Below are 7514 nucleotides of genomic sequence, written 5' to 3'. Positions count from 1 at the left end.
TTTTGAGTTTGTGTTTGGTAGGTTAAATCTCAGATTGCATGTGGGGATTCGTTGTCGCTAACAAGTGGGCCCCGCGTCGGCCAGACTGCATCCCGCCGGCCAGGACGGCACCTACGGCCGATTCGGCCTGCTCCCGGCATGCAGCACGCGCGCGTATTCGCTGCAGCGCGCTCCGTCGCTGCACCCATCCAAACACGCTGCTCCCTCATCGTATACGGCTGTGGCTGCACGCGCGGCTGCATGTACGCACGGCTGCGTCCATCCGAACACGCCCTAAGTAACAAAATGTGACTGTAGCGAGCTCGTGGTCACTGACGCAATTAACAGCTCTCGCAGTTCAGGGCTCACACCTGGTACAACCGGAGTTTCTTGGAGCAGCCGAGTCCACCGAGAAACGTCACCATATTCCCGATCTCGTCCGTTATCTTGCGCTCCCTTTCTGCCATCTTCTCGAAATCAAACATCTCCTCGATTTCACCGAGACGCAGAGCGGGCGGTACGAGGAGATGTCCAGCTTCTTGAGGCTTGGCGCGCGTATGCCGATGTTCCGCGCCTTGTGGACGTCGTGGATCCCCAGATGCACCATGGCGCTGCACCGCGTGATGATGCGGCGGAGGTCGGCGTCCGAGGCGACCACGTTGCGGAGCTGAAGCGACCGCACGGCCCGCAGGCCGGTGAGGGTGTCCGGCACCCGGAGCCGGCAGGAGAAGAGCTCCAGCGAGGTGAGCGTCTTGCAGCTGACCAGCTGTACACGGAGGAGGGCATCACGTAGCAGTCATTGAACTTGGTGTTCCAGATGCCGAGCTCTCGGAGGCCGCCGGTCCCGCAGAGGCAGCGCAAGGTGTCGTCGAACCACTCGACGAACCGGCACATGATCTTGCCATGGACCTCGAAAGCGTCACCCCAGCGGAAGGTGTCCTCGCAGTAGTCCTCGTCGCCGCCGCCGTCGAAGTCGCGGCGGTTGAAGGTGGCCGGGTGGAGGACGAGGCGCAGGAGTGTGGCGAAGACGCGGGGCCAGCGGCGGGAGAGCGCGGTCGTGGCCGCCGAGCCGCGGAGTGGCAGCCGGGCGAGGATGGCGTGGAGGGTGGCGTCGTCGAGCGCGCTGAGCCGATCCGCCGCATCGCGGGCTTGGGCTTGCGTCAGATGATCCGTTGCTGGCGGCGTGTGCTCCATGGGAGAAGCCGGAGGTGCGTCTGGGGTTTGGGGATGCGAGGAATGGGGAGGGTTTTGCTGCTGATGGAAGTGGCAGGGTTTTGTTGCTGGTAACAGCCCTGCACTTGAGGCTGAAATCGTGCTATGCTACATGCAGGAGTTGCCCCAAATAACGCGCCAACACCCCCTCGCAATTTTTCACTCGCCACATCGCCTACCAGAGCGCGCGCCCAGGCATCAGGCAAGCCGCAGCCCCGGCCCGGCACCGAGGCCGCGGCCGCCGGATCGTTAGGTTGAACTGTCCCAAGCAAGTGAGAGAAGCCATTTCGTTAAAAAAAAATTCTACGCTCCTATAAAATCTATAATTTTTTTCTATACATCTAATATTTATCTTCTATACATTTTAAATATACATTCAATCTCCTATTATTTATTTTTCATACATATATATCTAATATTTGTCTTCTAAACATTCATCGTCGGGTTTCTACAAAGGGTGTGTCATCTACCGCACTTCGTCTACAACGTCGGCTTTCTACAGAGAGTGTGTCGCCTCCCGCACTTTACCTACAACGTCGGCTTTCTAGAGAGGGTGTGCCATTGCCAGCATGTCACCTCCACCACCGTCTACTACGGAAGTCACCTCTGTCGCGCTATTTTTACACTAAGATACTATAAAAGATTATTTTCATCCCCTTACAGATTGATCACCATCTTGATCCTTCTCACAACAGTGCTATAGACAGTCAATTTTGAACGATACAGTCCCTTCTGGCCTCTTGTCTAGATGCTCGCTATTTTCATCTAGGTATTGTTCATCGGAACTTCCAATCAGCTCAGATAAACTTATTTGAATATCACGAAATTAACTCAATGCAAATACAAATAAGCATACAAGTACGGATATCAAGATAACGCATAAGAGTAAAGAAATACGAAGATAAATGACTTGTTACCAAAGTTCGGATATCTAAGGTCTCGGTTGAGGAAGTTCGATCACATTTGAGCTGGGTCTTTTCCAATCCTTTTCCTCACAAGATTGCACACATGCACTCCTCGCCTCCACTATGATCAACCCTTCCTTCACTCTAGAGATTGTGAGTTCCGTAATCACTTTCAGACCTCATCACAATCTTTACTTTAGGAGATCACCTATAATCCACCACCGAGCCGTCTAGGTGATGGTGGTCTTCAAGAGTAACAAACTTTCGAACTTGCGCACGATCAACGCTAAGTGCTCAAACACACACAACTAATACGACACGTACGAGCAACCTAAGCTCCACACATTTCATTCTATCCTCACTAAATCACAAAGGCTTGATTTTCAAAATACTTGGGAGAGAAACACTCAAAGGTGGAACATCAAGTTCTAACATCTCTCATAAGCACCACAAAGGCAACAAAAATCGCATCAAAGCTCTGCCCCCACACAAGGAGGCAAAGAGATATTTATACTCTACTCTGAAAAACTAATCGTTATAGGCATTCTAACCTAACCCGGAATTTCCAGGTCCTCCTTCTGACTTAGGTCGAACAATTATCATTACAATTGTTCTTCCATTCAAAAGTTAATCGATTTCGAAACTTTCGATCTAAAACTGGAACTTTTGGTTTCATGAGAAAACCAAAACCAAGAGTATCTTTATGGGTCAAACCCGGAACTATTGACTAGTTCAGAACTTCTGGTTCAAAACAAAAACGTCTAGGATCAGTACAACTGACACTCTAAAAACGACGATAACTTATAATTCCAATGTCTGATTTCGATGATTTTAGATTCTATAGAAAGCTTATTCAGAGGGCTACACATTCCTATTGAATTCATGATCTCAATCATGTTAGATCAAAGTTAGAAACACTCCAAAGACCAATTTAGACACTTTCACCAATTTTTCAAAGCTTAATCCCCAAGATTAAACTATGTACCAAATGAAACATACCAACCACCACTAAGGCTTGGCCACAACTACTTTTCGCCACTAAGTTCGACAACAACAAATGGTTAATTCTAAAAAAAAAATTATATACCCCAGACTTGTAAAGCGCACTCTCAACATAAATACATCTAGCACTAAGCACATGGTTTGAGCACTCGACACAACAATCGAGCAACGCTTTCGACAGCCTCTTTTGATAGTATGGCTATCGATCATATAACCTGTTCTACCACCAAACTCTTTGAGACTGACAAAATTAGAAAAAACCTATTCCAGCTATACCTTTGCCTTGAGCGATCCTATTGGACTTGAGAAACACATCATCCAAACCCTGATGTTTCTTATAGCTCTTCAAGGCTCTTCGTTAACTCATCTTCTCTTGATGACGATGATCATCCTCGCTACCATATTAATTTTCACTCGATCTTCGAAAGATTAATGAAGCTCTCTTGATAGCTTATCGCACACAAATGAAGGTTCATCTAAACCTTAATGTGGTTTTGATAATTAATGACAATATCTATGCACTAAAAATTGCATTGAGAATTGTTAGTAGGTTGTTCCGTATGAGATGCATAAATGATAAAACATGGATTCGTTGATGAATACCATGAGATCAAAAAAATACATCAATGTCATTAAGCTCTAGGTGATACTCATAAGATAAAGGAGAAGCACAAGAAGATTAACAAGATGCATGAAGGCAGAGTCACTTGTGGAGATTAAGTGACAAAAGATATGGGATTGTCAATTATGTTTTATGGACTAACGCATATGCTATATGCTTAAGAGTAAGTGGGGTTAGGTTCCATATGAATAAATGACAATAAGAGTGAATACCAAGTTACTTGTGAAGATCAAATGATTTAGGATATAAAGTTATCATTTAGATTTTATGAACTAACACATGTTCTATGTGCTTGAGAGTGAGTGGGTTAGGTTCTATATGAAGATTGATAATAAAGAATGAATGCCAAGTCACTTGTAGAGATTAAGTGACTTAAGATATAAAATTGTCAATTTAGTTTTATGGACTACCCATGTGATCTGTTCTTGAGAGTAAATTAGGGTTAGGTTTTGTAAGAAAGTATGAGTTGAATTAGGATATTTAATATATCAAATTGGAACAACAAGATTAAGACAAGCTTAGTTGATAACTTATATGCTTGATGCTTGTGGTTCATACCTAAGTGGTGAACCGAATGAAGATGATGAAAATAAAGAAGTCTTCCACGCTTGATGCATGGGAACCAATCAAGTGAATTTCATCAAGCTTCCAGAAGGTCAAGAGAAGATGATTCTCCTAAAATTAATTAGAATACTATTTGGACGGTTCCTCACAATGTCAGTCCCAGGATTGATGTTGGGCCAAAAGCCAGGCGGTAGAGCTAGTGTGGTCGTTGAGTGCGTAGAGTTGGAGGAAGCGGATGTAGTAGTCTTCTTCCACTTCTTCTTGTTCGGGCTCGACTGTTGTGCAGAGTTAGAGGAGGCGATGTTGTTGGACATCGAGCGGCCCGTGGCGCCAGGAGAGGGTGCGCGTGATCGACTACCGGACTGAGCCTGGGCGATGAGGGTCACATCAGCTTTAATCTTCAAGTTGGAGAAGTGATATTGTTTTGAGGAACGAGGGGAGCTGCTGACGCATGGTGATGTGCGGGATGGCATGATGCAGACACAGGTTGAGGCTGCGTAGGATGTTGTAGACAAGATCCTTGTCAGAGACAGGCATGCTGAGATTAACGAGGCGGTCGGCCATGTCCTACATGTGGGTGCAATATTGGAGCACAAACGGATCACCATGGAAGAAACCGCGGAACTCGATGTTGAGGTAGACGAAGTGCGTCTCCTTGTTGTCACAGAAGAGGTCATGGATGCCACACCAAAGGGAGTAGGCGGTGTCTTTGTTGGTGGAGATGATGCAGAGGAACTCAAGCGGTTGTAGAACCAAGAAACAATGGCGCAATCATTTTGCACCTAGTCAGAGTCACCTTGGGTCGGCAAGGTCGTACTAGTCGAAGACAGCCAAGAAGGAGCGAACCCAAGTGGTGTAGTCTGACTCGTTTAGATCTAGAATAACTGGAACACGGGACTGGATGTTGATGCCTTGGACAAGAGAGGGAGGAGCAGGATCGATGGTGACCTGAAGGGCGGTGAGGTTGAGAGAGCCATCGTCAGAGCCTGAGTCCAAGTCGAAAATCATCAAGGAGGAGCTCATGGTGGAAGGAGAAGAAAGGCAATGAAAGTTTAGAATCGAGGGTTGTCTGATACCATGTGAGAGACTAAGAAGGAATGGATCACAACAATAAACTGTATTGATCAATAGAAAGGTCTATATACATATATAATAGGAACGAGTCAGTTAACAGAAACAGCTAGGAAGATGGTGGCATGAGCAACATGTACGACGTGACTGGTTTGATTGTTAACAAGCCTAACTGCATAAGCGTATGTAGAGCTTGTATTTGTGAGACTAGGCTACGACTCTCGGTCAGAATGATGTTGTATATTTACATCTGTCAAGTTTGGCTGAAACAGTACGAGGAAAACATATTTTGCTCTAAGATTATATGTATCCACTAAACCAGATTAGGAGAGATTCAAACAAAAAAAAAACATCCTTAGATGCAACATCATGCAAGTTGATGATAACCATGCGATGTGAGTATGCATTTGAGTCATCCAAGTCGATTAATTTGAGGTGACGACATGTTTGGGCCTTAAGTCCAGAAAGGAAGATGCATGGGCAAGGTGCGCAAGGAACGGCTGCAATAGATGACAGTAACTTCGACAAGTAGTGTAGTAATCCAGCAGGGTGTTGCAAAAATTTTCCCGTCCTATGACAAAAGAGCTTATCAAGAGGCACTTGAACATGGCGCTTAAAATTTAACCATATGCTACAGGGGAACTTGGACGACGACGGACATGATTTTCGTTCAGGAGGTGCTGTTCACAATTATACTCAAAGAAGCGTGCAAGCTTTTACCCCCATGTGAGTCTACTCTACAGGAGCAAACTATTTTGGCAGTGTACTAGTATACTCCACTAAAGTGATGTATTCAGTGGAGAACACCTTCAGAACAAAAAAATCTAGTATGGATGTTTTTTATTGGCCGAATATCCTTCATCTGGCACGGTGATTTCGTATAATATTAAAAAAATATTTAATTATTTATATTTATTGTTTCAGTATAATCCGACGAATACGAATGTATCATGTCTCCGGAGCATGTGCGACAGTGCTCCCCTGCTCACGCGAGCCCCGCCCCTCTCCATCCCGGCATGACAGCGACGTCGCGATGGCAATGGCATGGCATAGTGGGTACCGGACCACTTTGACCACGTAGATTTCGTGATACTGAGACGATGTGGGCACGGACACAACAGTTGTGTTTCACTCTATAAGCTTCGATTGGGTACACAATGTTACGACGAGGTTTTGTTATTTTTCGGACCAGCATCGCTGAGCCGTAGACTATACAGACATGCCGTTTAAAGTTAGCTCCAGTGCTTCCCGGCCAATTTTTCGATAGATAGATCCAAAGTCGTACGCGAAGGTGCTATGGAAATTCGGTGTACCTATATGTATAGACACCTTCTAATTTTGTTGAACCATACAGACACCCTTCGTTAAAAAAGAAACTATTCGGTCAACAGCGAATCAACCGGGGGCTAGAGCTTACTTAGATCATCTTTGAAGGATTCCGAAGGAATTTTTGTTTTTTTTCAGCGTTCCAATGATTTTCTTTCACGGTTACTGTTATGAAGGGATTTTCAAGATCATTCACTTTAGGAGTGGATTCTCTTTCCTTTCACTTTATTGAATTCCTTCGAAGAGAAGCTGTTAGAGATGAGAGAAAATAAAAGAAATAGTAACGTGGAGTAGAATTGGAAAGAGAACGAAATGAAAGGAATATGATTAGAGATGATCTTAACATGCGCACTTGGGAGCCCAAATCCTCTTCAATTTTTAAGCATAATTGAGTAAGAATAAAAGAAAAGGCAGAAGAACGAGCCAGAAAAGAAGAGAAGTGGAGGACCAAGAAGAGAGAATACCATATTTTTTTACTCTGAATCCACCATTGTATTCTGCATTCGGTATACCATACAGTTAGGTCTACGTGAGCAATTAATTCAAGGTCATATAAACTCGCTGGAAAACGAAAAGCCATGTTCTATCTCAAGTGGGCCCACCAGGCCACCACCCCGGGTTGGCCACATGGGCCGGCCCCAGCGCGCGGCGGGTGGGCTCTCTCACGTGACCCGGCCAAGGGCGGCCACCACTCACGCGCGTACGCGTGTCCCGCGCTAGCTCGCTGTGCAGTAATTAAACCTTCCTTCGCTAATCAAACCTCACTTTTTTTTTTGAGCGAAGTGCAAGTGCAACCCGGGGTTAATTTAATCCTGATTAATTTACGGATCCCT

The 7514-nt window shown here is 45.4% G+C and overlaps 1 pseudogene; it reads right to left on the bottom strand.

Annotated features, from left to right (window-relative positions):
- Positions 1 to 344: 344 nt before the first annotated feature.
- On the bottom strand, positions 345 to 1278 carry LOC133902385 (putative FBD-associated F-box protein At5g56690; annotated as a pseudogene).
- Between the last annotated feature and the right edge of the window lie 6236 nt (positions 1279 to 7514).

The sequence above is a fragment of the Phragmites australis genome, chromosome 20, assembly GCF_958298935.1.
Source record: "Phragmites australis chromosome 20, lpPhrAust1.1, whole genome shotgun sequence".
Lineage (NCBI taxonomy): Eukaryota > Viridiplantae > Streptophyta > Magnoliopsida > Poales > Poaceae > Phragmites > Phragmites australis.
This window is presented reverse-complemented; position numbering and strand designations above follow the sequence as displayed.